The 10,016-nt window shown below is 39.1% G+C and overlaps 1 non-coding gene across 1 annotated transcript; it reads left to right on the top strand.

Annotated features, from left to right (window-relative positions):
• Window positions 1-3,519: 3,519 nt before the first annotated feature.
• LOC112724361 (small nucleolar RNA R71) lies at window positions 3,520-3,627 on the top strand. Its single transcript, XR_003163527.1, has one exon. It is a non-coding gene; the product is annotated as a small nucleolar RNA R71 (small nucleolar RNA).
• The last annotated feature ends 6,389 nt before the right edge of the window (window positions 3,628-10,016 follow it).

The raw sequence follows: 10,016 nt of genomic DNA, 5'->3' as shown, positions 1-10,016 counted from the left end.
CTCAAGGATAGACGACGTAAACTGGCCTTCAACGCCAGTTCCATGTTGCAGTCTGGCATCCAGCGCTAGAAACAGGTTACAAGTTGGAGTTCAACGTCAGAAACAGGTTACAACCTGGCGTTGAACGCCCAAAACAGCCCAAGCACGTGAGAAGCTTTAGTCTCAGCCCCAGCACACACCAAGTGGGCCTCAGAAGTGGATTTCTGTACTATCTATCATAGTTTACTCATTTTCTGTAAACCTAGGTTACTAGTTTAGTATTTAAACAACTTTTAGAAATTTATTTTGTATCTCATGACATTTTAGATCTGAAATTTGTACCTTCTAACGGCATGAGTCTCTAAACTCCATTGTTTGGGATGAGAAGCTCTGCTGTGTTTCGATGAATTAATGCAACTATTTCTGTTTTCCATTCAAACATGCGTGTTCCTATCTAAGATATTCATTCGCACTTAATTATAGAGAAGGTGATGATCCGTGACACTCATCACCTTCCTCATTCCATGAACGTGTGTCTGACAACCACCTCCGTTCTACGTCAGATTGAATGAGTATCTCTTAGATTCCTTAATCAAAATCTTTGTGGTATATGCTAGATTGATGGCGGCATCCATGAGAATCCGGAAAGTCTAAACCTTGTCTGTGATATTCCGAGTAGGATTCTGGGATTGGATGGCTGTGACGAGCTTCAAACTCGCGAGTGTTGGGCGTAGTGACAGACACAAAAGGATCAATAGATCCTATTCCAGCATGAGTGGGAACCGACAGATGATTAGCCGTGTAGTGACAGCGCACGTGGACCCTTTTCACTGAGAGGATGGATGGTAGCCATTAACAACGGTGATCCACCAACACACAGCTTGCCATGGAAGGAACTTTGCACTTTTGCATGCATGAGGGAAGAGGAATACAAGAGAAAAGCTGAAATTCAGAAGACAAAGCATCTCCAAAACCCCAACATATTCTCCATTACTGCATAATAAGTATTTATTTAATACTCTCGTATTTTTCGTAATTCAATTTGATAAGTGAATTGTTTTCCTGACTAAGAGTTACAAGATAACCATAGATTGCTTCAAGCCAACAATCTCCGTGGGATTCGACCCTTACTCACGTAAGGTATTACTTGGACGACCCAGTGCACTTGCTGGTTAGTTGTGCGGAATTACATAGTGTGAAGTAATTTTTGTGCACCAGGTGTTTATTGGGAAGAGAGGATGAATGAGAAGAGGGGAGAGTATGAGTAGAGGTAGGTGGGGATCCTGTGGGGTCCACAGATGCTGAGATGATCCTGTGGGGTCCACAGATCCTGAGGTGTCAAGGAGTTACATCCCTGCACCATTGAGGCATGTCAAATGCCTTTGCATGAAATTCTAGTGTTTAAACGCCGAATTGATGCTTGTTCTGGGCGTTCAACGCCCAGATGCAGCATGTTTCTGGCGTTGAACGCCAGTTCTATGCTTGTTTCTGGCGTTCAGCGCCAGCTTTCCTCAGTGTGCATTCCTGGCGTCTGAACGCCAAGATGCTGCTTGTTTCTGGCGTTCAACGCCAGATCCATGCTCTGTTCTGGCGTTGAACGCCAGCCAGATGCTCCTTACTGGCGTTTAAACGCCAATAAGCCCTTCCTCCAGGGTGTGATTTTTCTTCTGCTGTTTTTGATTCTGTTTTTAATTTTTCTATTTATTTTGTGACTCCACATGATCATGAACCTAATAAAACATGAAAGTACAATAAGAATGAAAATAAAATTAGATAAATAAAAATTGGGTTGCCTCCCAACAAGTGCTTCTTTAATGTCAATAGCTTGACAGTGAGCTCTCATGGAGCCTCACAGATGTTCAGAGCATTGTTGAGACTTTCCAACACCAAACTTAGAGTTTGGATATGGGAGTTCAACACCAAACTTAGAGTTTGGTTGTGGCCTCCCAACACCAAACTTAGAGTTTGACTGTGGGGGCTCTGGTTGACTCTGCAGTGAGAGAAACTTTTCATGCTTCATCTCCATGGTTACGGAGAGAGATCCTTAAGTTTTAAACACAAGGTTGTCCTCATTTAGTTGAAGGATTAATTCTCCTCTGTCCACATCAATCACAGCTCTTGCTGTGGCTAGGAAGGGTCTTCCAAGGATGATGGATTCATCCTCATCCTTTCCAGTGTCTAGAATTATGAAATCAGCAGGGATGTAAAGGCCTTCAACCTTTACTAGCATGTCCTCTACTTGTCCATAAGCCTCTTTTCTTGAGTCGTCTGCCATCTCTAATGAGATTCTAGCAGCTTGTACCTCAAAGATTTCCAGTTTCTCCATTACAGAGAGTGGCATGAGGTTTATTCCTGACCCAAGGTCACATAGAGCCTTTTCAAAGGTCATGGTGCCTATAGTACAAGGTATTAGGAACTTTCCAGGATCCTGTTTCTTCTGAGGCAATCTCAGTTGATCCAATGCATTTAGTTCATTGGTGAACAGGGGAGGTTCATCTCCCCAAGTCTCATTACCAAATAAATTGGCATTAGCTTCATGATTGCACCAAGGAACTTGGCAACTTGCTCTTCAGTAACATCCTCATTCTCTTCAGAAGAGGAATACTCATCAGAGCCCATGAATGGCATAAGGAGGTTTAATGGAATCTCTATGGTCTCCAGATGAGCCTCAGAGTCCTTTGGTTCCTCGGAGGGAAACTCCTTATTGATCACTGGACGTCCCAGGAGGTCTTCCTCCTTGGGATTCACGTCCTCCCCTTCCTCCTTGGATTCGGACATGATGGTTATATCAATGGCCTTGCACTCTCCTTTTATGTTTTCTTCTGTATTACTTGGGAGAGCACTAGGAGCGGTTTCAGTGATCTTCTTACTCAGCTGGCCCACTTGTGCCTCCAAATTTCTAATGGATGACCTTGTTTCATTCATGAAACTCAGAGTGGCCTTAGATAGATCAGAGACTAAATTTGCTAAGCTAGATGGATTCTGCTCAGAATTCTCTGTCTGTTGCTGAGTGGATGATGGAAAAGGTTTACTATTGTTAAACCTGTTTCTTCCACCATTATTAAAGCCTTGTTGAGGCTTTTGTTGATCCTTCCATGAGAAATTTGGGTGATTTCTCCATGAGGGGTTATAGGTGTTTCCATAAGGTTCACCCATATAATTTACCTCTGCTATTGCAGGGTTCTCAAGATCATAAGCTTCTTCTTCAGAAGATGCTCCTTGAGTACTGTTGGATGCAGCTTGCATTCCATTCAGACTCTGAGAAATCATATTGACTTGCTGAGTCAATATTTTATTTTGAGCCAATATGGCATTCAGAGTGTCAATTTCAAGAACTCCCTTCTTCTGAGGCATTCCATTACTCACAGGATTCCTCTCAGAAGTGTACATGAACTGGTTATTAGCAACCATGTCAATGAGTTCTTGAGCTTCTGCAGGCGTTTTCTTTAGGTGAATGGATCCACCTGCAGAAGTATCCAATGACATCTTAGCTAATTCAGACAGACCATCATAGAATATATCCAGGATGGTCCATTCTGAAAGCATGTCAGAAGGACACTTTTTGGTCAGTTGCTTGTATCTCTCCCAAGCTTCATAGAGGGATTCACCTTCTTTCTGTCTGAAGGATTGAACATCTACTCTAAGCTTACTCAGCTTTTGAGGAGGAAAGAACTTGGCTAAAAAAGTCGTGACCAGCTTATCCCAAGAGTTCAGGCTATCTTTGGGTTGAGAGTCCAACCATATTCTAGCTCTGTCTCTTACAGCAAAAGAGAAAAACATGAGCCTGTAGACTTCAGGATCTACTCCATTAGTCTTAATAGTATCACATATCTGCAAGAATACAGTTAAGAACTGAAAAGGATCTTCAGATGAAAGTCCATGAAACTTGCAGTTCTACTGCATCAGAGAAACTAATTGATGTTTCAGCTCAAATTTGTTTGCTCCAATGGCAAAGATGGAGATGCTTCTTCCATGTAAATTGGAATTAGGTGCAGTAAAGTCACCAAGCATCCTCCTTGCATTATTATTATTTTCGGCTGCCATTTCCTCTTCCTTTTCAAAAATTTCTGTAAGGTTGTCTCTGGATTGTTGTAATTTAGCTTCTCTTAGTTTCCTCATCAGAGTCCTTTCAGGTTCTGGGTCTGCTTCAACAAGAATGTTCTTGTCCTTGCTCCTGCTCATGTGAAAAAGAAGAGGACTAGAAAATAATAATAGGAATCCTTTTTACCACAGTATAGAGGTTCCCTTGTGTGAGTAGAAGAAAAGAAGAAAGAGAATGAAGAAGAGAAGAAACGAACTCAGAAGAGAAGAAGGGGTTCGAATTTTTGGGTGAGGAGAAGTGTTAGTATATGAATAAATAAATAGAAGGAGATGGGGGAGAGGGAATTTCGAAAATTAATTTTTGAAAAGAAGTTGAAGGAGAATTAAAATTAAAATTAAAATTTAAATAATTAATTAACTAAAAAGAATTTTTTAAAAAGAGGGAGGTATTTTCGAAAATTAGAGAGGGATAGTTAGTTAGGTAGTTTTTAAAGAGATAAGAAACAAACAAAAAGTCAATTAGTTAGTTGAAAAAGATTTGAAATTCAATTTTGAAAAGATAAGAAGATAAGAAGTTAGAAGAGATATTTTAAAATCAAATTTTTGAAAAAGATAAGATTTAAAAAAGATATGATAGAAATTTATTTTGAAAATTGATTAAAAAGATATGATTGAAAAGATATTAAGAAGATTTGAAAATTAAATTTGAAAAGATAAGAAGTTAGAAAAAGATTTTGAAATCAAAGTTTGAAAAGATATGATTGAAAGAGATTTGTTTGAAAAAGATTTGAGATTTTAAAATCAAAATTAATGACTTGACTCACAAGTAATCACAAGATATGATTCTAGAACTTAAAGTTTGAATCTTTCGTAACAAGCAAGTAACAAACTTGAAATTTTTGAATCAAAACATTAATTGTTGATAATATTTTCGAAAATTATGAGATAAAATTAAGAAAAAGATTTTTGAAAAATATTTTTAAAATTTTCGAAAATAAATAAGAAAAATGAAAAAGATTAAATTTTTGAAAAAAGATTTTGAAAAAGATAGGATTTTCAATTTGAAAATTTGATTTGACTCATAAGAAACAACTAGATTTTAAAAATTTTGAAAAAGTCAACTCAAATTTTCGAAAATTTATGAGAGAAAAAGGAAAAGATATCTTTTTTATTTTTGAATTTTTAATGATGAGAGAGAAAAACACAAAATTGACTCAATGCATGAAAATTTTGGATCAAAACATGTGATGCATGCAAGAACACTATGAATGTCAAGATGAACACCAAGAACACTTTGAATGTCAAGATGAACACCAAGAACTTATTTTTGAAAAATTTTCAAGAAAAGAAAACATGTCAAACACCAAACTTGAAAATTTTTAATTTTTAGACTCTAAGAATTCAAGAATGCATGTGAAAAACAAGAAAAGACACAAAACAAGAAAATATGAAGATCAAACACGAAGACTTACCAAGAACAACTTGAAGATCATGAAGAACACAATGAATGCATGAATTTTCGAAAATTTTTAGAAAATAAAAATATGCAATTGACACCAAACTTAAAAATTGACTCAAAACTCAAACAAACAACATAAAATATTTTTGATTTTTATGATTTTATTAATTTTTTTGGATTTTTGTATATTTTTATTTTTTTATTTTTTTGAAAACATATAGGGAAAAGGAAGCAATGAATTCAAAGTCCTCAATCAAGATTCCAGGAATCATACCAGGTTAGTCTAAAGCTTGATGGCCAGCCAAACTTCAGCATACCATTTTGAAACTTTAGAATTCATTCTTAAAAATTTTAAAATAATTTTCGAAAACAAAGGGAAAATTTTTTTGAAAGATTTTTGAATTTTTTTTTTTTGAAAATAAAACAAAAAGAAAATTACCTAATCTGAGCAACAAGATGAACCGTCAGTTGTCCAAACTCGAACAATCCCCGGCAACGGCGCCAAAAAACTTGGTGCACGAAATTGTGATCCCTGGTAATGGCTCCAAAAACTTGGTGCTCTAATCTTAATTCATAATTTGTCACAAGTTCGATACAACTAACCAGCAAGTGCACTGGGTCGTCCAAGTAGTAAAACCTTACGTGAGTAAGGGTCGATCCCACGGAGATTGTTGGTATGAAGCAAGCTATGGTCATCTTGTAAATCTCAGTCAGGCGGATATCAAATGATTATGGAGTTTTCGAATAATAATAATAAATAAACAGAAAATAAAGATAGAAATACTTATGTAAATCATTGGTGAGAATTTCAGATAAGCGTATAGAGATGCTTTCGTTCCTCTGAACCTCTGCTTTCCTGCTGTCTTCATCCAATCATTCCTACTCCTTTCCATGGCAAGCTTTTTGTAAGGCATCACCGTTGTCAATGGCTACATCCCATCCTCTCTGTGAAAAAGGTCCAAATGCTCTGTCATGGCACGACTAATCATCTGGAGGTTCTCGATCATACTGGAATAGGATTCACCCTCCTTTTGCGTCTGTCACTACGCCCAGCACTCGCGAGTTTGAAGTTCGTCACAGCCATCCCTTCCCAAATCCTACTCGGAATACCACAGACAAGGTTTAGACTTTCTGGATCTCAGGAATGGCCATCCATGGGTTCTAACTTATACCACGAAGATTCTAATATCTCGGACTCGGTCCTCTGTATTAGATATCTAAGAGATACTCATTCTAGCTTGTTTGCATGTAGAACGGAAGTGTTTGTCAGGCACGCGTTCATAAGTGAAAATGATGATGAGCGTCACATAATCATCACATTCATCATGTTCTTGGGTGCGAATGGATATCTTAGAAGCGGAATAAGTTGAATTGAATAGAAAAACAGTAGTACTTTGCATTAAATCATGAGGAACAGCAGAGCTCTACACCTTAATCTATGGAGTGCAGAAACTCTACCGTTGAAAATACATAAGTGATGAAGGTCCAGGCATGGCCGAATGGCCAGCCCCCAAACGTGATCAATATGATCCAAAGTTGAACTAAAAATCCTAAGATTATCAGATGTAAATACAATAGTAAAAAGTCCTATTTATACTAAACTAGTTACTAGGGTTTACAGAATTGAGTAAATGATGTAGAAATCCACTTCCGGGGCCCACTTGGTGTGTGCTTGGGCTGAGCTTGAAGTTTACACGTGGAGAGGTCATTCGTGGAGTTGAACGCCAGTTTGTAACGTGTTTCTGGTGTTGAACTCCACTTTGCAACTTGTTTCTGGCGCTGGACGCCAGACTGCAGCATGGAACTGACATTGAACGCCAGTTTACGTCATCAATCCTTACTCAAAGTATAAACTATTATATATTGATGGAAAGCCCTAGATGTCTACTTTCCAACGCCGTTGAGAACGCGCCATTTTGACTTCTGTAGCTCCAGAAAATCCACTTTGAGTGCAGGAAGGTCAAAATCAAACAGCATCAGCAGTCCTTTTTCAACCTCTGAATCTGATTTTTGCTCAAGTCCCTCAATTTCAGCCAGAAAATACCTGAAATCACAGAAAAATATACAAACTCATAGTAAAGTCTAGAAATGTGAATTTAACATAAAAACTAATAAAAACGTCCCTAAAAGTAACTAGATCCTACTAAAAACATACTAAAAACAATGCCAAAAGGGGTATAAATTATCTGCTCATCAGTCATATAGTGAATGGTATGACTGCTTTGTATGAGAATATGAAGGCCCATGTCTGAGTTATTGCTCCCGACACCGACCTCAGTCTGTTTAGCATGGATAATATTCTGGATGATGGCAAGATTGTGCCTACCCCTGATGATGATGAGGCTCCTCCTTCTGTGTCGACAGTTAAGGCTTCTGCAACCCTTGCTGCCGAGTCGTCTGCAGCTCCTTCTTCCGAGGTGGGACCTTCTGAGCCTGAACTTAAAGTGGAGGTCCTGAATGGCCCGGATGGTGTTGTTGGAGCTGTTCCGATCTTAGTCATCCCTTCGGCCTCTAAGGACGTAGCAACCGAGGTGAAGATGGACTCTTTATGATTCTCTCCTTCATATCTCTCTTTTATTATGTGTTGATATGGTCTGGCTTGTGGACCTTTTGAACTCTTTTTATAACTATTTGTGTAGTTCTCTTTGACACTTTATTAGTTGCTTCTTAGCGACTTTAGGTTTTTAATCAAAACACTTTTGCTTTTGGGTTGCTGTTTGGGCAACTCTTGAGCCTTTAATGTTTTAATTTTGTGTTTGTCTGTGTATTCTGGTGACAAATATTCGACCTTGGCGAAGTACCTTTATTTTTAGGTTGTTTCCTTGACCTTTGTATGGCCTTGGGTTTGGTGACAGGGACCTCTGTAAGGGTTCTTATACCCTTAGGTTTTGGATGTTTGGCACTTTTCCGGGCTGACATCCTTGGAGGTAGTGTTCACTCCATGAACTTCTACCTTTGCCTTTTTGGACCGTGCCTTGTTTTAGTTGTGTTGGCAACCTTCTGTTTTGGCGACGTCGTCCTCACGGCTTGTTGTTCGGGCTTTTTAGTCGATTTCCACTAACTTTTTAGGTAGCGTTCTCATGTAGAACCTTTTCCTTTTAGTTTATTTGGACAAATTTTTAGCCCTGTCTTGAGGTCGCGCTTTCGCTGTTTAAGTAGCATCCCTTTTTAGAACTTGTACCCTTTAGCTAAGCACTTCATGCCTAGGTTTTTCAACCGTTTTGGCCTTTGTATGGTGTTGTTCCCTTTGTAGTGATCCTTTTATTGGTCCGACTTCTCTGTTGGGCCTTCTTAATTTATTTTTAGTAATTCCATTTTAGTTTGACCTCGTCAGGCCGCTTTATATGGGTTACTTCTTATAACTTATTGCATTAACTTGGGCTTTATCGCTTCACCTTGCCGACCTTTCCTTTTCAGGCGATGAATTTTGCGTTTATTTTGAGCATAGATTAATGCGTCTTAGTAGGAAACTTTTTAGGGAATTTAAATTTTTATTCAAGTAACAATGAAAAATGTAAATAAGAGTATGTACATATGAGGGCCTACCCTACTAGTCGGGTAGCTTTTGGATCTGGGCCTGGTGCTTCCTTAAAAAATCCTTTAGGGGAAAAAAGAGTGCGCCTTGGCCTGAGACCTTTTCCCTAGCTGTAGTACCTTCTTAGGTTGCAGGCATGCCATGACCTCGGGAGCTCGCTCCCTTGGAGGTCGGCCACCCTATAGGAACCTTTTCCTAGTACTTCTGTGACTCGGTATGGCCCTTTCCAGTTAGCTGCTAGCTTCCCTTCTCCTGACCGACCTGCTCCGATATCATTTCAGATTAGAATGAGGTCGTCGGTAGCGAAGCTTTGTTGAATTACCTTCTGGTGATACCTTGAAGCCATTCGACGCTTTAGCACTTCCTCTCTAATCCTAACTCATTCTCGGACTTCTGAAAGTAGGTCGAGCTCTTCCCTTTGTACTTGGGAGTTGGTATCCTCATTATAGAAGATCTCTCTAAGGGATCTTTCCTCTACCTCTACGGGAATCATTGCTTCCATTCCGTAAGCAAGTCGAAAGGGTGATTCTCCGGTGGTGGAGTGTGGTGTCGTCTGGTACGCCAATAGGACTTATGGGAGCTCTTCAGCCCAGGCTCCTGTTCTGTTCTGAAGTCTGCATTTTAACCCTGCCAATATGACTTTTTTGGCAGCTTCCGCCTGTCCATTGGCTTGTGGATATTCCACTGAGGTGAACTGGTGCTTGATTTTCAGATCAGCAACCAGGTTTCTGAAGCCCGTGTCGGTGAACTTAGTACCATTGTTCGTGGTAATGGAGCATGGGACCCCAAACCTTGTGACGATGTTTCTGTATAGGAACTTCCAACTTCTTTGGGCAGTGGCGGTGTGATAAACCACTATTTTATGGTTTATCTTGTGCTCAATTGAGTGGATTTTATCAACTCTTTACCCACTTATTCATACTATTTGCATGGTTTTACAACTCCTTCCTGATTTTGTGCTATGATTGAAAACATGCTTCTTTGATCTTATATTTGCTTATT

Source organism: Arachis hypogaea, chromosome 11, assembly GCF_003086295.3.
Source record: "Arachis hypogaea cultivar Tifrunner chromosome 11, arahy.Tifrunner.gnm2.J5K5, whole genome shotgun sequence".
NCBI lineage: Eukaryota > Viridiplantae > Streptophyta > Magnoliopsida > Fabales > Fabaceae > Arachis > Arachis hypogaea.
Note: the sequence above shows the minus strand (reverse complement) of the source record. Positions and strands in the feature narration are given on the sequence as shown.